Below are 27,154 nucleotides of genomic sequence, written 5' to 3' on the forward strand. Positions count from 1 at the left end.
TCACGGGATGGGTGGCTGCTCCAATCAGGTTAACCTTCCTCCTTACCCCTCTCACCTCATTCCTTCAGGTCTGGGGGCTTCCTTGTTTCTAGCCCTGGGCTATCACCTTGGGCTTTCTCTATACCTCACCCATCCTGTGAAAGTCTCTATTAATCCCACCCGAGATTACCTTAATTCAAGTGGGCCATCTGTTTCCTTTTGAGAACCCGACTACCTCATCGGCGTGCTCAGAGGATTAAACCAGAGAGTGCTGGAAATTGTTTAGCACAGTGGCCAGCCCCCCAGTGAGTGTGCAGCGGTGCTGGTCACCAGGTGAGAGAAATGGGTCCTCTCCTCTGGGCCTGAATTGCCCTGCTCTCACCTGCTCAGGTGTCCTCTAGTTTCAGCTAGAGCACTTCCAGGGAGGGGAAGTCATGCTCTTGGGAGATGCCTGTTCCACCTAGGGCAGAAAGGATATAGCAGGAGCGGCTAGGGCTGCGCTACTTGTAGCTGTCACATTTGGCAGAAAAAGAAACTTCTATTCTTTCAGATGGCTGAGTCTATTTTCAAGTCTTCACCCACTGGAAATGTTTTAGGCCTATTATTGAAAATTCAGTAGGTGGATGCAGTGGAGTTTAACAATAACCAGAACTCTGTAGAGAATTTTAAAAGCTGAAAATGCATCTTTAAGTAATAATAATCATATTGGCATAGGTGTGCACTTTTGAAAGTGGCTTTATGTATGTCCTATTTAATGTAAGAATAACATGTCCCCAGATTGAATTTAATAATCTTGTGGAATCCCATTTTTATACCTGCATGCCTTTCTGTCCATGTTACCACTGTCAGAGAGCCTACCTTTAGCATTTTTTAAAATTTTTGAGACAGGGGTTACACTCTGTTGCCCAGGCTGGAGTGCAGTGCCATGTTCATGGCTCACTGCAGTGTTGACCTCCTAGGCTCAAGTAATACTCCCACCTCAGCCTCCTGAGTAGCTGGGACTGTAGGCACAGCACAGCACCACACCTGGCTAATTTTTGTATTTTTAGTAGAGACGGGGTTTTGCCTTATTGCCCAGGCTGGTCTTGAACTTCTGTCCTCGTGATCCTTGCCTCAGCCTCACAGAATGCTGGGATTACAGGTGTGAGCCACCACTCCTGGCCAAGCATTTTCTTGATTCATTTATTAGATCCTTATTCAGTGTCCTTTTTGAGCATGGTCCCCCAGAGTGTTGGGATTCAGTATTTGCCTTCATCTCAGTGCTGTCTCGGTCTCTCAAGAGAAAAATACCAGCCATTCCCCTGCTATACTGAGCAGCAGGCCATCCCATTGTTAAGAAGATACCCGTGCTTTGTCAGCTCTCAGGCTATTTTTCATCATGCAGAAATGTACCCAGCTAGGCCACATGCCTTTTTAGGGTTGACTCTCTTTTATTTAGTTTGTTCTTATTTATGTATTGTAAACATGGAAGAAGAATCTTTTAAAATCTCCCTTCTCTTTCTTTTCTTTCTCTCTCTCCCCACCCACGTCTTTTTTTTGAGACGGGGTCTTGTACTGTCACCCAGGCTGCAGTGCAGTGGCATGATCACAGCTCACTGCAGCCTTAAACTCCTGGGCTCAAGCAATTCTCCCACCCAGCCTCCTGAGTAGCTGGGACCACAGGTGTGAGCCATCGTGCCTGGCTAATTAAAAAAAAAAGATTGTAGAGGGGTCTAACTATGTTGCCTAGGCTGGTCTTGATCTCCTGGACTCAAGCGATCCTCTCACTTTGTTGGTGGAAGAGCCTTCAGCTAGAATGCCAATCTCCCAAAGTGTTGGGATTATAGACATGAGCCACTACATCTGGTCCCCACCCTCTTATTTTGGAATACATTTTTCTTTATCCCTTCCCTTTAAAAAAGTATTTGTTTTTAAGGTGAAATTTATATAGAGTAAAATGCACAAGTCATATGTCTACGGCTTGATGATTTTTTTGTTTCTACGTAAGTGTGTATGTCTATAAACCACCATCTAGATCAAGACTATTTCTATCCCTCTAGAAAGTTCCACCATGCCCATGCAAGGCAAGGGGAAATGTCAGAAGCGCTGGAACCAGAGCAACTGCATCTTGAATAGGGATAAGGTAAAATAAGGCTGAGACCTACTAGGCTGCATTCCTAGCTGGTTAGGCATTCTAAGTCACAGGATGAGATAGGAGGTCAGCATGAGATACAGATCATAAAGACATTGCTGATAAAACAAGTTGCAGTAAAGAAGCTGGCTAAAACCCACCAAAACCAGGATGGCAACGAGTGTGACCTCTGGTCATCCTCACTGCTATACTCCCAATGGTGCCATGACAGTTTACAAATGCCATGGCAACTTAAGGAAGTTACCCTATATGGTCTAAAAAGTGGGGAACTCACAGTTCTGGGAATTGCCCACCTCTTTTTCGGAAAACTCATGAATAATCCACCCCTTGTGTAGCATATAATCAAGAAATAACCATAAAAATGGGCAACCAGCAGCCTGTGGGGCTGCTCTGCCTATGGAGTAGCCATTCTTTTATTCCTTTACTTACTTAATAAACTTACTTTCACTTAAAAAAAAAAAAAAGAAAGTTTCATCATACCTTTTCCCAGTGATTCCCCTCCCCTTAGGGAATTGATCATCATGCATTAGTTTTGCCTGTACTAGAATTTTTTTTTTTTTTTTGAGACCGTGTCTCGCTCTGTCACCAGACTGGAGTACAGTGGTCCAATCTCAGCCTACTGCAACCTCTACCTCCCAGGTATAAGCGATTCTCCTGCCTCAGCCTCCCGAGTAGCTGGGACTACAGGTGCGCACCACCATACCCAGAGAATTTTTGTACTTTTAGTAGAGACGGGGTTTCACCATGTTGGCCAGGATGGTCTCGATTTCTTGACCTCGTGATCTGCCCATCTCAGCCTCCTAAAGTGCTGGGATTACAGGTGTGAGCCACCACGCCTGGCCTGCCTGTACTATAATTTTATATAAATGGAGTGATATGTGTTCTTTTATATATGGCTGGTACACAACAAAATGTTTTTTGCATATGTCAGTACTTTGTTCTTGCTGTATAATATCTCATTATAATGAATATCCCATAATTCGTTTAGTATTCTGTTGATGGACATTTGGGTTGTTTCCAGTTTGAAGATTTTATTGATAGAGGCTCTGAACATACTTGTATGTTGTCTTATGGACATTAGCACTAATTGCTGTTGCATATACACACATGTAAGAGTGGAATTGCTGCCGTCACTGACTTTCAACACAGATTTTTCTCTATGTAAAGCTTTGGCCTCCATTGGGTGGTGGGGAGGAGGTGCCATATCTGTGCCTGGAACCTCATTTGCACCACTCAGCTAATCAGCCTGAATCTTGTTATAATGTAGCCACCTATGAATATGACTGGTGAGGCATCCTGAAGCCCAGAACCCAGTCTCCCAGTGATGATTTGATTATTGGGCCCAGGAACTGTCAAAGACTTTCTTAATTTTTTTTTTTTTTGAGACAGGGTCTTGCTCTGCTACCCAGGATGGAGTGTAGTGGTGGGATCATAACTCACTGTAGCTTCAAACTCCTGGGCTCAAGTGATCCTCCTGCAACAGTCTCCCAAGTAGCTAGAACCACAGGGGCATGCCACCTCACCTGCCTAATTTTTTGTATTTTTTGTATAGACGAGGTTTTGCCATGTTGCCCAGGCTGGTCTCCAACTCTTGCCACCCGCCTTGGCCTCCCAAAGTGCTGGGATTATAGGTGTGAGCCACTGTGCCTAGCTGGGTCTTACTATGTTGTTCAGGCTGGTCTTGAACTCCTGGGCTCAAGTGATCCTCCCACCTTGGCCTGCCAAAGCGTTGGGATTACAAGTATGAGCCACTATGCCAGGCCTATTCTTATATTGTTAAATACATACAAATAGCATGTGTCAAAGTTTTGTTGAACTAATTTAATGAGGGAACTAGCAGAATAACAAAACCAACTCAGTGAGGATATGAGGAACTCAGTGGGAAAAAAAAAAAAAACTCAGTGGAAAAAGGAATGTTCAAATAAGATTGCCAAATTAGGTTCAAAACTGGTTCATGTCTTAGAGAACAATAAAATCTTTACCATTAGGGTTATCATCTCTACCAGAAAAGAAAAAAGAGAAAACAGCATGCTTTATCATTTTTCTGCATTATCTTCTGACTTACAGGGTTGCAAAATATCCTAGTAGTGTTAGTTAAATCAAATCACATTTTCAGTGTCAGATGACCCTCCTGGTGGAGGGGTGAGGAGAGTGCTTATTAAAAATGCAATAGCATGACATTAAAAGGTCACATGATCATCTTTTTTGCCTAGTTTCTAAGTTTCAGGTTTTTTTTTTTTTAAGCAGACCATGACAGACCATAGTATGAAGTACAATAATAGGAAAAACTAGAATGAGTTCTTAAAGTCATTTAATGAAAAAAAAAAAAAAAAAAAAAAAAGACCACTTCTGGGAACTCAGACTGCCACCTAAAACAGAAAGCCAGGCACCTATTTCAGGTAGATGTGGACTCTTTCACAGGGGTTAATTTTTCTATCTTGGATTTAATTACCAGCATCTCCCTTTTAAAACCTTACCCTCAGATCCAGACAACATTGTTCTTTAGTCAAGCAAAGCATGTATAAGCAGCCGTTTCCTGAGTTCTCCTAGCAGGGACCCACAACTATACATTTTCAAATGAATTTTAAAAAGAAAAAAGCTTTGAAACTATAGCTCAGGCTGATGTGCATGTGTCTGTCTGCTCTGTTAGGGGACATTTTTCTGTTAGGGGACATTTGATGAAGTTCAACAGGACACAGGCCCTCAACATTTTGTAGCTCACAGATAGACATGTGGAAGGCAGGAAGCTATGATAGGGGTTAAAAGAATATGCTTGTTGATCTTTAAGTTTATCTGACTCTGTCTGTGAGGAAGTGAGCTGTTTTCTCTGCCTGTTTTTGTATGTGTTCGGCAAAAGTACGTTTTCCCCTCTGCCTGCCCAGTTGTTGAAGGGTGAAGTGTGTACACTTGCAGCTTGCATGTCCTATGTGTGCTGAGCATAACCATTTGCAGCTTGCTTGCCATGACATCAGCTTTCATTTGCTAGGTGTTTTAGATCTCTGTTTGGCACATTCAGAGCCCATTTTGATATTTGTGTAAAGTGGTTGGTGAATGTGGTTGTTCTTTCTTTATCCATGAGGCAAAAGACCAGTATTTTGCATAATTGTACCACTTCGAGATAAAGCTCACAGTTACTTTGTTCTTCTTGATTTATGAAGGGGATCACAAATCTACTTCAACAAGTGTCATAAAGTAGAGATTTTTCAGGTTGCTGTTCTACATTCAAAGACCCCGACATGGGTCTCTTTAATCACATTTCACTTTTCTTTAAACTTTTAACTCAAGGGCCATTAATTTTGTGGATTATATGGATAATTGTTTTCAAGATTCTTGACTCCAGAAGGTAGCAGTAATTTTTCTGGGTTTGTTTGTTTATTTATTTATTTAGAGACAGTGTCTCACTCCGTTGCCTAGGCTGGAGTGTATTGGTGTGATCATGACTCACTGCAGCCTCAACCTCCCAGGCTCAGGTGATTCTCCCACCTCAGCCTCCTGAGTGACTGGGACTGCAGGCATGCACCACCTCACTTGGTTCTTTTTTTTAAACAAAATTTTCATAGAGATGGGGATATCACCATGTTACCCAGGCTGTTCTTGGACTCCTGGGCTCAAGTGATCCTCTCACCTTAGCCTCCCAAAATGCCAGAGTTACATGTGGGAGCCACCATGCCCAGCCCAGGTATGTATTATAATGTGCAGAGCTTCATCTTGCTCACAACATTTAGTCCTGGTGTCCTTGGGCATGTGGGCATCTGCTGTGTGTTAGGCACCAGAGGATGTAAACACCAATGAGACAGACTGAATGAAATATTGTCACTAATGTAACTTCTCCTAGAGGATGGTAGTTTTAGCTCCTATGACCTGCCTTGGGGAATTCTGTGCTTTAAACATTGTTCTATAAAAAAATTCTGTAAAGGTGTTCCAGATTAAAATGCCACATGAGAATTTTCTGGCTGAATTCATCTGGCAACTGTTAGAATGTGCTAAATGAACCTACAGTTAGCTTTTTGGCCATTATGGCTGTGTTACTTTATGGAGTAATAATGGCTGCATTCTATTCAAGGCTTACTGGCTGCCTGGCATTGTATATATAATCTACCCATGTCTGTCTGTATATAGTGACTAAAATTTGTTAAGCACTTACTGTATGCCAGGCAGGAAGGAGGCTAAGCCCTTTCCATGTTTTTTTGTTTGTTTGTTTTTTGAGATTGAGTCTTGCTCTGTCACCCAGGCTGGAGTGCAGTGGCGCAATCTGGGCTCACTTTAACCTCTGCCTCCTGGGTTCAAGCATTTCTTGTGCCTCAGCCTCCTGAGTAGCTGAGATTATAGGCGTGCGCCACCACACCTGGCTAATTTTATATTTTTAGTAGAGATGGGGTTTCGCCATGTTGGCCAGGCTGGTCTCAAATTCCTGGTCTCAAGTGATCCACCTGCCTCAGCCTCCCAAAGTGCCGGGATTACAGGCGTGAGCCACCGTGCCCAGCCCCTTTCCATGTTTTATATTTCATTAAATTCTTCTACCACTCTATGACATAGGTACTGTTTTTATCATACATATTTTGCAGAAGAGGTAACAGGCATATCAGTGTTAAAGGCCATACCCACAGTCACACAAGCTAGTGAGGAGCAGAGAGAGCACTGGAATCCAGGCCAGCAGGCTCTGCAACCTGAGCTCAAGCGGGCAGCTTTATCTGGGTGTCTGAATTGTCCTGATAAGACTGCATTCCTCACCATTATTGTCTGCTGTATTATGCCTTCCCCAAGTGTCCAATCAGGTGGAATCATGGTATTTAACTGATTTCTGTCATCATTTTAAGGAATTCTCTTCAAAAGTTGGCTATTTCAACTCTGAAGAACAACCTTTGCCTGGATTTATGGGCTTGTACTGTTTTTCCTACAAATTCTGAAATTAAGGCAATTAGGGAAAATATTTCATTATTATTAATTTGTAAGCAAACTTGTCGTTTTGCAGTGTTCAGGCTATGCTTTCTAGAAGGAGCTTGACTGTCTTTTTTATCAGTGGTAAATAATCAAGATGTGTGACTATCCAATTGTTTCCCATCCACGAGGCCCTCAAAACCAACCGATTCTAGCCTCGAATTATTCTTGAAACTTTAAACATACAGTTTTCTTTCAGAAAAATTTCTAAAACTAACAACTGGAACCTGTTAGATTCTGTTGTGAGAAATGTTATTCCAAGTAGGGTCTGGAGTAATTAAGTACAAGTGTGTTACCAGTAAGAACCCACATCATTTGGCGGTTTCCTCAGGCTTTGTAACTGTTGTAGTGCAGAAAATGTGGTGGAGTGGGGCAGTCTTGTGACTCAGGGAGAGCTGTGACCTCAGTGAGTTTTAGTCCCCTGACTGAGTTGATCGTGGTGATTATGCATAATAGAATCTTATTTTCTTAATGGCAAGATTATCGAATCTTAGCTTGGAAAGGGACTTTAAGATCATGTGTTTTAACCCTTAGCTTTCTACCAGATCAAAATATAAACCATCTGGGATACCACTGTGATCATTACTGGATATTTAAACTTGTAAAGCTTGGGGCTCCCACAACGACTCCATGTCAGTGTGTCTCTAACCTGGTCCAGGTGCATTGCATCATCAGTGTTTTGTGGTAGGGGCAGGAGTAGGGATACTTTTTAAAAGTTCAAGTGGCCGGGTGCCTGACCAATTGTTTTGTGTTCCCTAGTAAGAACAAAATAAAATAAACGGAACTGCAGAAAACTCATAAGAATTACAGTGCTCTTCCAGGCGCGGTGGCTCATGACTGTAATCTCAGCACTTTGGGAGACAAAGGTGGGCGGATCACCTGAGGTTGGGAGTTTGAGAGCAGCCTGACCAACATGGAGAAACCGTGTCTCTACTAAAAAAATACAAAAATAGCTGGGTGTGGTGGCACATAACTGTAATCCCAGCTACTGGGGAGGCCGAGGCAGGAGAATCATTTGAACCTGGGAGTCGGAGGTTGCAGTGAGCCGAGATTGCACCATTGCACTCCAGCCTGGGCAACAAGAACAAAACTTCGTCTCCAAAAAAAAAAAAAAAGTTTAGGTGATTCTGCTGCTTGATAAAGCTTGGGCATTCATTTTGGACAATGTACCGATAGGGTAGTACCATCTTTTTAAATCTAGTATCTTTTCTCAAGAACATGGATGGGTAGCTGGTGACTTCAATTTGAAAAATATTTTCATCTTATTTCTAAAGTAGCTTTATGAATAAAGTATTAATAGCTATGTTAGTGAATATTTAAGGAAACACAAGCATGCTGAAAATTATTTTAAAAGTTTCCTACAAACACACAGAGAACATAGTGATACGTAAACAGTGCTCAATTTAAGTCCATTAGAATTAATACATTCTGGCTGGGTGTGGTGGCTAATATCTGTAATTCCAGCACTTTATGAGGCCAAGGCGGGCAGATAACTTTAGGCCAGAAGTTCAAGACCAGACTGGCCAACGTGGTGAAACCTGTTTCTACTAAAAATATGAAAATTAGCCAGGCATGGTGGCCCATGCCTTTAGTCCCAGCTACTTAGAGGCCGAGGCACAAAAATCGCTTGAACCTGGCAGGCAGAGGTTGCAGCGAGCCGAGATTGTGCCATTGCACTCTAGCCTGGGCAACAGAGTGAGACTCTGTCTCAAACAAAAACAAAAACAAAAACAAAAACAAAAAAACCCCAAAGAGAATCAATACATTCTAATTGCAGAACTTCTGGACTCAATAATTAACTCCGTCCCATTCTCTACCTGGTGGTAGTGAGGTAGGCACAATTTCTAGGAATGGCCCTCAAATTCTACTCGTAAGTCCCCACAACCTGTACATGTGATGAGCTGTCACTTCAGAGATTGTGTTATGTTATATGGCACAATTGATCTTTAAACAGGGAGGTGGACCTAGCATGAGTCCTTAAGAGCAAAGAACTTTCTCCTGTCTAGTGGCAGAAGAGAAAGTCAGAGGAGGACTTGCTGCTTTGAAGATGGCGGGGGGGTCATGTGAGAAGGAATATGCGCAGCCTATAGGAGCAGAGAGTAGACCTTGGCTGGCAGTCAGGAAAGAAATGGAGACCTCAGACCTACAGCTGCAAGGTACTGGATTCTGCCAACAACCTGAGTGAATTTGGACATGGGTTAGTCTCCCAAGCTTCCAGATAAAAGTCTGGTCTATTGATGTCTTGATATTGGCCTGTGAGACCTTGAGTGAACAAAGAACCCAGTTGAGGCTACCAGGACTTTCGACCTACAGAACTATGAAATAATAAATGGATGTTGTTTTAGGTAACCCATGGCAGCAATCCCTTCATCTGCTGGCATGTTGTCAGTGGAGACTGACTGAGGATTCTGGACTTCCATCACCATCCTTCCACTCAGCAGTGGTAGGCAGCTCCCCCTCCCCACTAGAAAATGGGGAAAATCTTGTAGAGTGGGTAGCTGAAGAAAGGAATTCATTAAAGGGATATTCCCTGCCTGCATTAGAAGTCCTGGGCAAACAATTCCTAACCCACCTACATGTGAATCTGACTAGAACGAACATGCCAACAAGTTTACAATAGAAACTTTAACATGGAATATCACCCAGGTTTTCAGAATGGCCTCTAAGTAAAAGAGATGAAGCAGACCAGAATAGTACTGCAAGGGCTCTGAAATTAAACTACCATTAAAACTGCAGCCCACAAAAGTAGCCCAGGATGTGCATACTTAGCCTCAATAGGGTTACTGCCTGCTAAAATTTAAATAATATCTAGAGTCTTGTAAGATAATAACCCAAATGCCCTAGATACAATTTAAAAAATCACTTGTCATACCAAGAACCAGGAAAATCACAACTTGAATGAGAAAAGCCAATTAACAGATACTAATACTGAGAAGACTCAGATGTTAGAATTATCTGACAAAGGTTTTAAAGCATCTGTCATAAAGGTGCTTTAATAAGCAATTTCAAATACTCTTGAAACAAATGAAAAATTAGAAAATCTCAGCAAATAAATGGGTTTTTAAAAATGGAAGTTATTGAACCAAAAAACAAACAAGTTAAAAAGCTTACCAGATGAGCTTAATAATAGATGACAGAGGAAAGAATCAGTGAACTTGAAAATGGATCAATGAAATGTACTCATTCTGAACAACAGATAGAAAATATTCTGAAAAAAAATGAACAGAGCCTTGGAGACCTATGGGGCAGTAACATCAGATCTAACATTTGTGTCATCAGTATTCCAGGAGGAGAAGGTAAGGTTATGATAATAAACAGTATTGAAAGAAATGATGACTGAAAACTCACCACATTTGGCAAAAGGCATAAATCTTCAGAATCGAGAAGCTGAGCAAAACCCAAACAGGATAAACCTAAAGAAATCTATGCCAAGATATATCATAATCAAGCTTCTAAAAATAAAAGGCAAGGAAAATGCAACAAGAGAGACATGACATTTTACTTACAGGGAAGAATGATTTGAATGACAGTGTATTTCTCATACAAAATAATGGAGTCCAGAAGGAAGTGCACAACATTTTCAAGGGCTGAAAGAAAAGAATGATTTACTCTGAATTCTCTGTGTGGTGAAAATATCCTTAAGGAATGAAGAGATGAATATGAATATCCTTCTCAGATGAAGGAAGACTAAGAGAATTTATCAGTAGCAGACCTATCCTTAAATAATGTCTAATGAAAGTTTTTTAAACATAAAAGAAATGGTAACAGAAGAAAGCTTGGGATTTTGGAAAGGAGAAAACAGCGAATAGGTAAAAGTAGGGAGCATGTATAATAGGCCAAGTATAGGATATGTATCATTAATTTTTGGGGTTTTTTTGAGATGGAACCTTGCTCGGTCGCTCAGGCTGGAGTGCAGTGGCACATTCTCGGCTCACTGCAATCTCTGCCTCTCAGATTCAAGCGATTCTCCTGCCTCAGCATCTTGAGTAGCTGGGATTATAGGTGTGCACCACCACCCTCGACTAATTTTTCTATTTTTAATAGAGACAGGGTTTCACCATTATGGCCAGGCTGGTCTCGAACTCTTGGCATCAAGTAATCCACTTGCCTTGTCCTCCCAAAGTGCTGGGATTACAGGCATGAGCCGCCATGCCTGGCCTGTATCATTAATTTTTGAAAACATGTTTGATGGTTGAAGCAAAAATTACATCATCTGGTGTGGTATTCAATATATATAGAGGTAATATGCAAGAAAATTATATTTAAGAGGTGGGGAGGATGTAAAAGAATATAACTAGAAGTAAGGTTTTTACACTTCACTGAAATAGGAAAATGTTGATCCACATAGTCTGTAATAAGTTACATATGTATATTGTAATAACTAAAACACCCTAAAAACCACTAAAAGTAACACTATACAAAGAGTTACACTAAAACTCACTATAAATAAAAGGAAATTCTAAAGAATGTACATGTAACCACAGGAAGACAAGAAAAAGGAAACAATGAAAAACAGAATGAACAAACAGAAAACAAATAATACAATGGCAGACCTAAGCCCTAAAATGTCAATATGTGTTTTAAATATACCAATTAAAAATAGAGATAATAAATTAAAAAGAAAACTTAACTATATGCTATTTGTAAGAAACTCACTTCAAATATATTGGTACAGGCATGCTGGAAGTAAAAGGTGGAAAAATATATACTATGCAAATATTAATTTTTAAAAAGCAGGAGTGACTATATATAATATCTTTGGTAGACCAAAGAGCAAAGAAAATTACCAGGGACAAAGAAGGACAAAAAGTGTCATTCCGCCAAGAAGATGTAGCAGTCTTAAATGTGTATGAGCCAAGCAACAGAGCTGCAAAATATATGAAGCAAAACCTAATAGAACTGGAAAATAGATAAGTACACAGTTATACTTGACAACTTAGCATCTCTTTCTCAGCACTTGACAGAACTACTAAACGGAAAATCAGCAAGGATATAGAAGGCCTGAACAACATAATTAACCAAGAAGTTATAATTGATGTTTACAGACTGTCCTACACAGAAACAGCATAAAACACATTCTTTTTAATTACCCATGAAATATTTGCCATGTTAAACCATATCCTGGGTCATAAAACTAACCTCAATATATTTAAAGAAATTGAAATAATATAAAATGTGTCATTTGACCATAAGTAATCAAACTAGAAGTGAATAACAGAAAGATAAGAAAATCTTCAAACACTTGGAAATCAAATCACACACTTCTAAATAATCCACAGGTCAAAGAAGAAGTCTCAAGATTAAAAAAATACATAGAACTGAATGAAAATGAACATACAACATATGTAAAATGTGTGGGATACAGCTAAAGCAATACCGAGAGGAAAATTTATAGCATATATTTACATTAGAATGGAGGAATGTTCTCAAATCAGTAATCTAAGATCCTACCTCAATGAACTAGAAAAACTGAAATAAACCCAAAGCAAGCAGAAGAAGGAAATAATGGAGATAAGAGCAGTAATCATTGAAGGTGAAAACAGAAAAACAACAGAGAAAATCAAAGAAAAACCCAGTTCTTTAAAGACCAATCGGCCGGGTGCAGTGGGTCATGCTTGTAATTTCAGCATTTTGGGAAGCAGGAGTGGAAGGATCACTTGAACCCAGGACTTTGAGACCAGCCTGGGCAGCATAGCAAGACACTGTCTCTACAAAGAAAAAAAATATATGTATATCAAAAATTAGCTGAACATGGTGGTGCGTGCTCGTGGTCCCAGCTACTCGAAAGGCTGAGGCAGGAGGATTACTTAAGCCTGGGAGGTTGAGGCTGCAATGAGCTATGATTGTGCCACTGCACTCCAGCCTGGGTGACAGAATATGATCCTGTCTCAAAATAAATAAAACAAAAAGGTCAATAAAGTAGATAAACCTCTAAGAAGACAGGCAAACATGAATGAGAAGACATAAATTACCATATTGGGAATAAAACAGGTGATATCACTACAGATCCTGCAGCTGTTAAAGGGACAATAAGAGAATACTAAAAACAATTCTATGCACATACATTTGACAACTTAGATGAAACGAACCAATTCCCTGAAAACCACAAACTACCAAAATTTACCCAAAATGAAATAATGGGTAAATAAAAATAAATAAAACAAAAAGGTCAATAAAGTAGATAAACCTCTAAGAAGACAGGCAAACATGAATGAGAAGACATAAATTACCATATTGGGAATAAAACAAGTGATATCACTACAGATCCTGCAGCTGTTAAAGGGACAGTAAGAGAATACTAAAAACAATTCTATGCACATACATTTGACAACTTAGATGAAACGAACCAATTCCCTGAAAACCACAAACTACCAAAATTTACCCAAAATGAAATAATGTCAATAGTCCTATAACTGTTAAAGAAATTGAATTTGTCATTTAAAAGCTTCCAAAAAAGAAATCTCCAGGCCTAGAGGTTTTCTGTCATAATTTCCACCAAACCTTTAAAGAAGAATTAGCACCAATTCTGCATAATCTTTTCCAGAAAATAGAAGAGGAAGGAATGTGTCCTAATTCATTTTATGAGGCCAGTATTACTTTAATACTAAAACCAGATAGATAGTACATAAAAGAAAACTACAGGGCAGTATCCCTCAAGAACATAGACAAAAGAGTCCTCAGCAAAGTATTAGCAAAACAATCGAGCAACTTATAAAACGAATTGTATACTATGACCAAGTGGGGTTTATTCCAGATGTGCAAGGCCACTTCAGTATTTGAATATCAGTGTAATCCATGATATCAACACTATGGGAGAAAAAATCAAATCACATAATCCGATCAGTTGATGAAAAAAAAATGACAAAATTCAACACCATTCATAATAAAAACTCTCAGCGAACTAGGAGTAGAGGGGAACTCACCCAACTTGATAAAGAACATCTACAAAAATGCTGCAGTTAACACCATATTAAATGGTGAAAGACTGTATGCTTTCCCCCTGAGAATGGGGAAATAAGGCAAAGATGTCTGCTCTTACCAGTCTCATTCAATATAATACTGGAAGTCCTAGCTAATGCAGTTAGTTGAGAAAAAAAAATAAAAGGCATATGAGCTGGAAAGGAAGAATAAAACTGTTCTTTTTTGCAGATGATGTGATTCTCCAGTAGAACATACCAAGAATTTACCAAGTAACTCCTAGAATAAGTGAGTGGAGTAAGGTCACAGGATATAAGATCAACACACAGAATTTTGTATTTGTAGATACTAGCAATGAACATATGGAAACCGAAATTAAAAACACAATGCCATGTACAGTCTCTCCCAAAAGAATGGAAATACAGTTGTGCATTGCTTAACAACAAGGATATGTTCTCAGAAATGCATTATAAGGTGATTTTGTTGTTGTGTGAACATCATAGAGTAGTGTACCTATACAAACCTAGGTGGTATAGCCTACTACACACCTAGCCGTATTGTATGGCCTATTACTCTTAGGCTACAAACCTACACAGCATGTTACTGTAGGCAGTTATGACACAATGGCAACTATTTGTATATATAAACATATCTAAATATTGGCTGGGCATTGTGGCTCACACCTGTAATCCCAGCACTTTGGGAGGCTGAGGTGGGTGGATCACTTGAGGTGAGGAGTTTGAGATCAGCCTGGCCAACATGGTGAAACTCCATCTTTACTAAAAATACAAAAATTATCTGGGCATGGTGGCATGCGTGCCTGTAATCCCAGCGACTCAGGAGGCTGAAGCACGAGAATTGCTTGAACCCGGGAAGCGGAGGTTGCAGTGAGCTGAGATTGCACCACTGCACTCCAGCCTGGGCAACAGAGCAAGACTCTGTCTCAAAAAAACAAAAACAAAAATAAAACCATACATAAATAAAAAAAAGGTACTTAATATAATAAAAGTATGATATTATAATCTTATGGGGACTATTGTTGTATATGTTGTTTATTATTGACCAAAACAGTGTTATTCATCATATGACTTTACTTAGGCATAAACTTAACATGTACAGGATATGTATGCTGAAAACAACAAAATGTTGTTGATAGTATTCAAAGAAGATCTAAATAAATGGAGAGACATACCATATTTATGGATGGGAGTCAACGTGGTAAAGATGTTGGTTCCCCCCAAATTAACCTATAGATCTAATGCAATTTCTGTAGGTTAGATGTATAGAATATAATTTTGGTTCCCCCAAATTAACCTATAGATCTAATGCAATTTCTATAAAAATTCCAGTAAGATTTTTTTTGTAGTTATAGACTAGCTTATTTTAAGATTTATAAAGAAAATCAGGAGACCTAGAATAGTCAAAACATTTTGAAAACAATTTTGAAAAAGAGCAAAATAGGAGGAATCTACTCAATTTTATGACTTACTTTAATTGCTATAGTAATCAAGACAGTGTAGTATTGACACAGGAATAGACACATAGATAATGGAACAGACTAGAGAACTCAGAAATATACCTACACAAATATGCCCAAGTAATTTTTCGACTAAAGGGCAAAAGCAATTCAATGGAGGAAGGATAGCTTTTTCAACAAATGACGCTGGAGTATTTGGACATCAGTAGACAAAAAAGTGAACCTCGGCCTAAATCTAACATCTTACTAAACTATAACTCAAAATGGATCATGGATTTAAATGTAAAATGTAAAACTGTAAAAGTTTAAGAATTAAACATAGGCACAAATTTTGGGGACCTAGGCCTAAGTGAAGAGTTCTTAGCTATCATACCAAAAACACAATCTTTTTTATTTATTTATTTATTTAAAGACAGAGTCTTGCTCTGTTTGCCCAGGCTGGAGTGCAGTGGCACATTCTCAGCTCACTGCAGCCTCAACCTCCCAGGCTCAAGTGCTCCTCCTGCCTCAGCCTCCCAAGTAGTTGGGACTGCAGGTGCGAGCCACCACGCCTGGCTAATGTTTTGTATTTTTTTGTAGAGATGGAGTCTCCCTATGTTGCCCAGGCTGGTCTCAAACTCCTAGACTCAAGTAATCCACTGCCTTGGCCTCCCAAAGTGCTGGGATTGCAAGTGTGAGCCACCACACCCAGCCAACACAATCAATCAAATAAAAACATGATCAATTAGACTTCATCAAAATATGAAGAGGATGAAAAGACAGGTTACAGACTGGGAGGAAATATTTGCAAACCACATGTCTAAGGACTTGTGTCTAGAATGTATAGAACTCTCAAAATGCAACAGTAAGAAACCAAAACAATCTAATAAAAATGGGTAAAATACATGAACAGACATTCACTGAAGAGGATATGCAGATGTAAAATAAGCACACGAAAAGATGTTCATCATTAGTCATTAGTGTAATGCAAATTAAAACCACAACGAGAAATTACTATGTATCTACTTAGAACGGCCATTAGGTTGGCTAAATAAAAAATGGTGATAACACCAAATGCTGGTGAGGTTGCAGAGAAACTGATTCTCTCATATATTGGTGGTGGGAATGTAAAGTGGTTCAGTCACTCTGGAAAATAGTTTGGCAGTTTCTTATATAACTGTGTGCTTCCCATATAATGCAGCAGTTGTACTTTTGGACACTCATCCAGAAAAATAAACTTAAGTTCACAGAAAAACCTGTACACAGATGTTCATAGCAGCTTTATTTGTAATAATTGCAAATGGGAAACATCTTGAATGTCTTTGAGTGGTGGAATGGTTAAACAAGCTCCAGTCCATCTATACCATGGAATACTACTCAGCAATAAAATAGAATGAACTGTGGATTCACACAACAACTTAGATGGATCTCAGGGGCATCGTGCTTTGTGAACAAAGACAACCTAAAATGTTACACACTGTATGATTTCATTTATATTACATTCTCAAAAATGACAAAGAGCCATACCATATTTATGCAAATCTACACATTGGCTCAAGTTGCAAAGAGTTATACACACACATACATACACAAATTGGTGTATGGAATGACTGATGAAAATGAAATAAGATCTGTAGTGAACAGTATTGTACCAATGTCAATTTTTTTGTTTTGATATTTTACTATAGTCATATATCGTCACTGAGGGAAGCTAAGTGAAGGGTTCATGAGATTCTACACACCATTTTTTAATTTTTAAGAATTATTTATTTATTTATTTATTTAGAATTTTTTTATCTTGGCCAGCTTAAGTAGCTATACACACCATTTTTGTAAGTTCTTGTGAGTAGATAATTATTTCAAAGTAAAAATTAAAAAATTATTTTCAGTCAATCTCCAATGGGTAGCACATGAGTATCACCCAAGGAGCTTAAAAATCCTGATGCCCAGGTTGCATCTTAGACTCATCTTTATCTCAGCATTAGTATTTTGTAGGATTTCTAACTCTTTTCCTTGTTATTTTCCATTTAAAAAAAAAAAAGGCTGGGCTCAGTGGCTCATGCCTGTAATTCCAGCATTTTGGGAGGCTGAGGCGGGTGGATCACCTGAGGTCAGGAGTTCGAGACCAGCCTGACCAACATGGAGAAACCTCGTCTCTATTAAAAATGCAAAATTAGCTGTAGCTGGGCATGGTGGCACATGCCTGTAATCCCAATCATAAAGGAGGCTGAAGCAGGAGAATCGCTTGAACCAGGGAGGTGGAGGTTGCGGTGAGCCTAGATCACGCCATTGCACTCCAGCCTGGGCAACAAGAGCAAAACTCTGTCTCAAAACGGGGGAAAAAGAAACCACCACCAGAACCGTATCACTTTTCCATACACTGCAGTTCTCCAGCCATTTGTGGGTGATGGGTGATGGGTGACAGGTGACAAGTGTTTCATTTCTTTCTCAGGAGGTCAGACTCTGTTATCCTGTTGTCATGGCTGACTAAGGCTAGGATTTAGGGAAGCCCCACCCCTGGCTTTGAGCAGGTCCAAGGAGGCATTACCACTTGGCCTGTCTGTGGTTGGTCTGGAGACCGGAGGGCCACGGTAGAAGTAGAGTTGGGAGGAGAAAAGAGGGATGGAGGAAGAGAGAAGTGGGGGGTGGAGGGGAAATGTGGGCGTTAGATACCCTGTTGAGCCTCGCCCTGGGCCTAGTCTCTTGAGGCAAGCATGTTTGAGGAGGAGAAAGCAGGGGAAGGGGAAATGAATGTTAGGGATGGGATTGCAATTTATGATAGGGAGGTCAGGAAAGGCCTCACGAAAAAGGTGATTTAAGTCAAGACTTGAGGAAGTGAGGAAGAGCTTTGTTGGGGATCTGGGGGAAAGAGCCTTTTGGGCAGAGGGGAATGGCATGTGCAAAGGCCCTGCGGAGGGGATTGTCCCTGGCTTGTTGGAGGAACAACAGAGAGACCAGTGCACCACCGCTGCCAGAGGGAGGAGGACAGGGGAGAGCAACACGAGAAAGGGTTAGAGGTCATAGGACTCCAGATCAGGGAAGGCCTTGTGACTTGTGACTCTGAGTGAGATGGGAAGTAACTGGGGAGGTTGATGTGACCAGAAATGTTTTAATAGGTTCCCTCTGGCTGCCATGTTGAGAACAGACTGCGAAGGGGAAGGGTGGAAGTGGGGAGAGCAGTTCGGAGGCCCTTTGCAGGAATCCAGGGGAGACCAGGGGGTGGCAGTGGGAAGGTGAGAAGTGGTCAGATTCTGGATATTTCTGTAAGTACAGCCACGGGATTTGCTGGTAAGACTGGGTGTGGCAGGAGAGGGAGGAGGGAGGGATGACTCAAGGTTTTTGTCCTGTGCATTGGGAAGCATGGTAGGGATATGAGTCTGGAGTGTGGGGGCCAGTTCCAGGCCAAAGATAGGAATTTGCACAGCTGCCCAGCTGTCAGCCCAGGCCCACCACAGAACTACCCTCTGGCATTGCAATTCTTGTTTGATGCAAGAATGCTGCTTTTCTTACCTGTCACCCTGTGATGTGAGATCATGCATGCAGAGCAACTTGGGGTAGTGTTTGGTAAATATTAATTCATCAACAAATATTAGCTATTAATATCAGTATTAAGCCACTCTGGGACACTGGATAAATACTTAGATGGTGTTTAGCAGTTCGGTACTATGGGATTCGGATGCTGAGATGGAGTTAGGAGTACAGAACATTTGTTTGGGGGCTGGGGGATAACACCCTTGAAGGATGACAGGGCAGGGGAGCACAGCAGGGAGAGCCTCAGGTGGTAATGCCAGCCCGTCCTGGCCAGCCTCACAGGGAGCTACATGGAAGCAAAGGGGAGATGCTGGCCAAAGGGCACAAACTTGCAGTTAGAAGATAAATTCTGGAGATTTAAAAAATCTGCTATGCAGCATGGTTACTAGAGTTAATAATCATGCATTGCATACTTGAAATTTGGGAGTAACTCTTGCATGTTCTTACTACAAAAAGGGAATTCTGTGAGGTGATGATTCTCTTAACTTCCTTGATTGTGGTAATCATTTCACATTGTATACATAGATCAGCATGTTGTACACCGTATAGTAATACAACTTTTCTTTGTCAATCATACCTCAGTAAAGCTGGAAAAAAAAGAAATGGGCAGAAATGGCCAGGCCCTAGGACTTCATTCCCCAGATTAGTGACCAGCTGTGATCTCTTCAGCAAGAGTGTAGCCTCAGCTAGAAAGAAAGGTGAGGCAGACTGAGAAGGTGCAAGTTTGTTTCTTCCTTTTTTTAAAAAAAAAAAATTGTTTTTGGAGACAGGGTCTCACTCTGTTGCCCAAGCTGGAGTGCAGTGGCGTGGTCAAGGCTCACTGCAACCTCAACCTCCCAGGCTCAAGTGATTATCTTACCTCAGCCTCCTGAGTAGTTGGGACTACAGGTGTGTACCACCACACTCAGCTAATTTTTTATTGTTTTTTGAGACTCAGTCTTGCTCTGTCACCCAGGCTGGAGTGCAGTGGTCCGATTTTGGCTCACTGCAACTTCCGTCTCCCAGGCTCAAGAGATTCTCCTCCCTCAACCTCCTGAGTAGCTTGGACCGCAGGTGTGCACCAACATACCTGGCTAATTTTTGTATTTTTTGTAGAAACAAGGTTTCATCATGTTGTGATCTGCCCACCTTGTCTTCCCAGTGTGCTGGATTACAGGCATGAGCCACTGCACCTAGCCCCAGCAATTTTTTTTTTGTAGAGATGGGGTATCACTATGTTGCCCAGGCTGGTCTCAAACTCCTGGCCTCAAGCAATCCTTCTGCCTTGACCTCCGAACATGCTGGGATTATAGGTGTGAGCCACTGTGCTGGCCAACTTCTTTCTTGAAGAGATATATGGGCAGCATATCTCTAGGGTTACCCAGAAGACATTTTGCTTCACTTTAGCTTCTTAACTCACAATGAGATTTGAAATAGTATATTGCCCCACTCCTAGGCTAAGGGGTAAATTTTGTCATCTTTATGCCACTGAAAAAGATGAGATAAATTCTTGGGGAGAGTTCAGGGAGAGTGAAGGTGAAGATGTGAAAGTCTTTTTAACGTGTAATCACAACATATACTAGCACAAAAATCACACAAACAGTTATTTGTGGGATGAGGTGTATGAAATCAGCCCGTTTTTGCTCTGAGCTGCCTGTTTTGCTTGTCATGAAGGAACAAGCTTTTCATTATTGTTATACTTCTTCTGGGACCACCAGGATTTTCTCATGAAGACTAACAAAGAGATGATATCATGTGTCTGGGAGTCAGGGTGAAAAACAAAGTAGGCTTGCCTGAGTTTGTAAGCTGAAAAGTTGTCTGAGTCAAACCACATCCTGCCCTGGGTTTCTAGAGGCAGGTGGTCCCAGATGGAGACCCAGAGCTGGAGGAACCATGCCAACGCTTTCCTAAAAGCTGTGCTCAGTTCCCAGGTGGTGTGGGGAGGCCCTGGTGACTATGTCCTCTTACACTGAACTTTTCTTCTAGAGAGGCGCCACAACTCAGTGGTTGCCAGTAAAGGTTGCAAAGTCAGTTCCAGTTCCATTTGTGACTGTGCTGTGAATCAGCTGTGCCATGCTGAAGCTCTTGGGGTTGTACTTTTCCTGGCTGTCAAACAAAGCCATGGTTAAGATCTGAGATAGCTAGTGCAGGTAGCTACTATCGGTGCAGTGGGGGCCAAGTGAAAAACAAAGAGGGACTGTTTTTGCATATCATGGAAGAAAAAGTAAATCAACATTAAAACTGTATTTAAAATATTTATTAGATGTACATTTTAGTTGTGATTATACTACAACATAATTGGAGTTGAAGTATTTACATGTGAACTTATTGTTAGCAAAGCTGGACATGTTTGAACAGTATCTTGTCAAGAGTGTGATGCCCACTGTTGAAGGCTTTGATCCAGTGGGATTTGCTTTCTGACCAGATAAGATTTTGTTGTAGAGACAACATCCAAAATCAATAGGCTGACAGATTATTGGCAAAAGACACATTACAGCTGTTTAAAACCATAAGCGCTATCAAATTATAACTGCTAAGCCTGTAGTCATACTGTAATATCAGGACCCTCATGGGCACAGATAGGAAAGGAATCGGGATGGTAGCTGCCATTCTGTAATTGCTGTTTAATAGTCTGGCTTATATTCATGATTCAATCTTTTTTTTCTTTCCACAAGTCAATCTTTATTTCTCTCAGCTGCAAAATCGTGAGTGTGCGCACAAGTTTTTTTCTCCCCCAGCCTTGAAACTGGAAGAATTGCCAATCTGCTTATTAAAAAAATACATCTGACTTATGAAAGTAGTTTCAGCTACTCTGTGTTAAATGAGTGATTATGACATTAGGCTCTGGTGGCATGTAGTACTAAAGCTGAAACACTTGAATATGGAGGTTTGTGTGGTTTCAGATGTTGAGGAATCACTTCTTTGTGCTTATTGACATTTTTCCAAGAGCTGCTCTGTTATTTGGTTTAAAATGTCACATGACAGCTGATCTCTCTGGTGCATATAATCCATGCAATTATAGTGTGAGCTTCTGCTGTCAGTGGTGGTTAAAAATCCATATACCTCCTTTTTTAGCCTCTGATTTTTTTTAATTCAGTTTAACTCATCCTTTTATTTTAAAACTTGAATTTGAATGGGTTCCATTAACAGATATTTTAAGGTGACAATCAAGTCTAGGGCGCTGCCAGCTTGAAGCTGAACACAGCCCCCAGCCCTCAAGCTGGATATGAGATCTAATTTCGGGCATGTTGCAATGCAGAGATGTAGCTGATTTGTAAACAGCCCTTGTGGCAACGTAACACAGTTGACAAGTGATGGTTCTCAGCCAGGGTGAAGTGTGTTATTGAGCTGTCTGAGTGGTCACCCTGACTGCAGTTCCACCTGGGGTGCATCTCACAGAGCCACACATGATAATTAAAGCCACAGATTCATCATTGGTAGATTCAGCCCATTTTAGTCTCATTACAGACAAATTTAGTCCTGTCTTCATTCATTATAATGAAAATCTCACAAAGATTCACTTTACTATATACTATATTCTTTTTCCCTTTTAAATGGAATACACAAATGAATGTTAAAGCATAAAAGTACTTGAAAGTCACTCACTTTTCTAATGAGAATGCATGCAATGTGTCACATTTTTGCCTCCTGCACTCAGCCCTGTGACCCATCCCCATGTCTGTCTTGATGTCAGGGATTGGTAGATGATTCATGTTGGTTCATCTCTTCCCAGAGTGACTAGAATGGTCTTACAAAGAAGGAACATGTTAAATATTCATCTGGTTTAATTGAATTTCATATATAATCCTTAAGATTAATCTGCAGTTTTGGAGTTATTAAATGGTTCACTTTTTAGTAGCATATCATTTATTTGCTGTTGTGTGATGTAGTGAATTATTTAAGTAAAAAGGGAATGTTCTTTCCATGAGTTAGGTCTTACCAAGCTGCTGCTGCTTTCATTTATAGGCGATTACCAATTATATTAAATTAGGAATGTGGGTAAAAGGAAGCATGGCAGTCTGAAGGTTTAAGATGTTTGGGTACTAGTTGTTGCATAATATACTGCAATCTGGGATCTGGCACTTGCTCGTTGACCTATGGTCTGCTGGCACATGCATTATTAATTTTCATTTTCCCTGAATATTAATGATTGTTGAATATCAAAGAATAATGGATCAATTAACATGTAATTTTCATATACTTTGATTTGTAAACATGCACATTTTAAGATACATTTGTTCTATTTTAGAACATTAATTTTTCCATTTCAGTTTCTTCTTTTCCTTCTTTGATACTGACTTTTTTTTTTTAGATGGAGTCTTGCTCTGTCTCCAGGCTGGAGTGCAGTGGTGCGATCCCAGCTCACTGCAACCTCTGCCTCCTGGGTTCAAGCGATTCTCCTGCCTCAGTCTCCTGAGTAGCTGGGATTACAGGTGCACACCACCAAGCCTGGCTAAATTTTTGTATTTTAGTAGAGACAGGGTTTCACCATGTTGGCCAGGATGGTCTCAATCTCCTGACCTCATGATCTGCCTGCCTCGGCCTCCCAAAATGCTGGGATTATAGGTGTGAGCCACGGTGCCCAGCTGATAATGACATTTAATGGTGTATTGGAGTGATTCATATATTTTTATGACAGTTTCTGAAGTATTGCCAAAAGTGCTGGTTATATTTTAAAATTCAGGTGATTTCTGTAAATTATTGAACAAGAATCAAGTGCTGTACACATACTTCAGTCTATTTATATTATAGTACTATTTTCTACCATGGCCACCTACGCCTTAATTTTATAATTTGAAATGTTACTGAACTATTAAAATATAAAAGAGCATGAGACTATAACCAACATCTAGCTACCCTCCACCTAGTTCTATCAAATGTTGCCATTTTGTCATACTTACTGCTGATCCTTAAAAAAATAAATAAGTAGACTTCTGATTTCAGCTCAGAGATGTAGAGAGCTGCAAAGATGTCCCTCCCACACTTCCAAGAAAAATTCTGGACAGTTTGGAGATTAACAGAGAACTGCGTTTGCAGAGCAAATGACCATTTCAAAATCTGGAGAGAAGTGCCTTCTGAGACACAGGACAGGACCTGAGCATTCGCTTACAGGAGCAGAAGCCACCAGATTCCAAAGAAGTAGGTAGGAAGATCAAGCTAGGAAATTTGACAAGTTGCTGGAGGCTGAAGATTGGCTAGCTTGAAGTCTTGAGGGCAGCAGTTGTGGGGAACGGGGTCCTATCTCTTCGTAGGCTTTTCTTCTAGGAACCCCATTTGGATCTAACTGGGAGGGTGATGGAAAAGTCAGAGAAAACTCATGGTGCTGGCTCAGGAACCACTGAACAATCTACTTAGACCCTTCTCCTTTAAGGAGCAAAAGGCTTATTCTGCAGAGGAAGGCTGTGGTCTGAGGGCCCTGGTGAATTACCATTGCAGCTGGGGGATGGAACCCTCCTAGCCCCATCTCACCTGAAAAAGGTATTAATCTTCAGGGAGAAGGGCTTTAAGCAGGTGGTAGACTGAGAACATTGGTGATACTTGCTGCAGCTGAGAGTATGGTGTGGGGGGAGCTCTATCCCTAGAGCAAACACATTGTGAAGCCTACACCTTCAAGACACAGGCCTACCACGTACTTTAGAGACTGAGGCTTGGATTAGAGAACTGCCCTTCTTCCCTTACCCCATCCACATGCTAGCAAGCCCCCGGGAATAACAACAGTGGGTTAGAGCAGGGAGAGCTGCAAGAGACAGGCTCACACTGGGAACAGCATAAAGGAAAGCCCCAAAGCCAAGAGAGGGGACAAAAATGGTCACTAGAGGAATTTGAAGTTTCTGATGTTCATAGGAACAACAAACCTCAATGCAGCTCAACTCCTGACTAGATTAATATCAATTCCACACTAAGGGCTCATTTACCTCAGTATCTACTACCCTCTACGAGGTGTCTGGGTTTCAACCAAAAATTACAAGGCATGCCAAAAGGCAAGTAAAAGCAGTCTGAAGAGACAAAGCACTTGGTGGAACCAGATGCAGATGCGACATAGCTGCTGCAATGATCAAGACACATATGTGTCTTACCTAGCTCTGTCCACTGAGTGCCCTTTCTGTGACAGCTGCCATTTTAGGAGCCATTTCAGAATGAGCTTAACAAGGTCTGAGCTTTTAGAGAGCTCCAACAGAGGACAGAGGGCTTAACCACAGACAAGTAAAAAGATAATTATAGATAGTGAAATATACCATGAAGAAACACAGGAGAGGAAAAGGCTAGAGTGGCTGGCGGAGTGTGTAGGCTGTTTCAGGGGAGGAGAAGTTGGAGCCCACGCGTGAATGATGAGGAAGAGGCCCCTGCCGTTACTAAGAGCCATCCAAGCAGAGAACAAAAAGTGTAATTGCCTGGAAGTGTGAACAGGGTTGGATCCTCCCTAGGTCTACACTGTTGCCTTGGAAAGGTAAAAGTGCTATAGGCATCGTACTGATTACAGCAAGCTTTACAACTGTGTTGCTGTCATGGCCAACCTCTAGGGATAAAGTGGTGGGTGTATTTTCTTTAAACATGTGTAAGAATTACCTGTTTTCCTCCATTTTGAGGGGCAAGGAGAATCTATTAGACCTTCTTTGTAACTTCTTCAGAACCTGGTACAGGGTGAAAAGGAATGTGAATTTGCAGTTGTGAGTAGATACTTCATCATTTATCCAGTACAACTGTATTGCTCTTCTTTGTATTAACTCAGCTACTCCTTACCCTCCATCCCCTTCCCCAAGTAGTGATTATTCCTCTGTTACAGATGGGAAAACTGAAGCTCAGAGAGGTTACCTGACTTGATGAAGATCACAGAAATGTTAAGGGTCAACCCAGTTATTTGAACTCTGGCAGCCTGACTTCACATAATTGTGTTGTAAGAACTAACTAGAAGGACAGGTATTCTCTCTCTTTTTTTTTTTTTTTTTTTTTTAGAGACATTGTTTCCCTGTGTCTCGCCCAGGGTGGAGTGCGGTGGTGCAGTCTCGGCTCAATGCAACCTTTGCCTTCCTGGTTCAAGCGATTCTTCTGTCTCTGCTTCCTGAGTAACTGGGATTATAGGTGCACACCACCATGCCCAGCTAATTTTTGTATTATAGTAGAGACAGGGTTTCACCATGTTGGCCAGGCTGGTCTCCTGACCTGAAGTGATCCGCCCACCTTGGCCTCCCAAAGTGCTGGGATTACAGGTGTGAACCACTGCTCCCGGCCCAGTCTACTGTTTTGTAGACTGCATTTTTCACCTACTCAAATGCTTTTCATACTTTTCTATAGTAGTGTTTATTTTTTGAGAAGATATGAGACATAACATAAATGAACCATATTAAGTACATGACTAGAGAGGGAGACTGTTACTTTGGATTAAGAAGATGCTTATATCCATTGGTTTTTGTTTTCCACCATTAGGGCACTTTCCCAAGAGTACCTTTCTTGATACACCAAAAGGTTGCTGATATTTGGTAATGATACATTCATTGAGGGAAATACCAGATGAATGGAGAGTTCTGTAACAATTAGCAATAACTGAGCACCCACTGTGTGCATGGTTCCTTTATCTGTACCATTCATGGGACTACATATTAGATGAGGAAAAGAGAAAATTTATATATAACATTTCCCATGGACCAGAGACGTTAAGTAAGTTGCCCAAGAGAGCACAAATTGTAAATGCCAAGTCTGGACTTGGAGTGGTGGGTGGCTTAACTCCAGAGTCTGTGTTCTCTTGTGCCTAATTGTGCTATGGTACAGCATTGTCTGGGTGGCCTTGGCTCTGTTCACAAACCTCAAACCATACGGTAATTAGCATGAGGGAGCACCCAAATCTGTCAGGTTCGGAGAACCTGCTGAGAGTTTTGGCTGAGCTATGTGATAGGTTATTTTTTTAAAAAAAATATGCAGCCACATCTCAATTGAAACCACAACTTCCTGTGAATGCCTTATGATGTTATTTGAACAAGGGAAATAAGCACATGAATCTTTAAAAAGTTTCAAGCATATTGATTTTTACGAATGGATACAATTAGTAGTTCTCATTAGCTCCAGGAATTATGTATCCTGGAATGCTTTGGTTCCACATAAAGCCCTTTAATGCTAAAGAATTTTGCAGGTTCTGCTGCTTTGACTATCTAGAGTTGATTTCTACTGGCAGCTTTAAACATGGGCAGTAATGCAAGTGCTGATGCTGCCAGCACAAATGGAACAAT

The 27,154-nt window shown here is 40.8% G+C and overlaps 1 protein-coding gene across 10 annotated transcripts in view; it reads left to right on the forward strand.

Moving 5' to 3' along the window:
* The window catches only part of SH3KBP1 (SH3 domain containing kinase binding protein 1), a 384,957-nt gene that overhangs the window by 55,681 nt on the left and 302,122 nt on the right, over positions 1-27,154 (forward strand). The window lies entirely within an intron of this gene.

This window comes from Aotus nancymaae, unplaced genomic scaffold, assembly GCF_030222135.1.
Source record: "Aotus nancymaae isolate 86718 unplaced genomic scaffold, 86718_ANA_hifiasm-v0.15.2.pri h1tg000058l, whole genome shotgun sequence".
In the NCBI taxonomy this organism is placed as follows: domain Eukaryota; kingdom Metazoa; phylum Chordata; class Mammalia; order Primates; family Aotidae; genus Aotus; species Aotus nancymaae.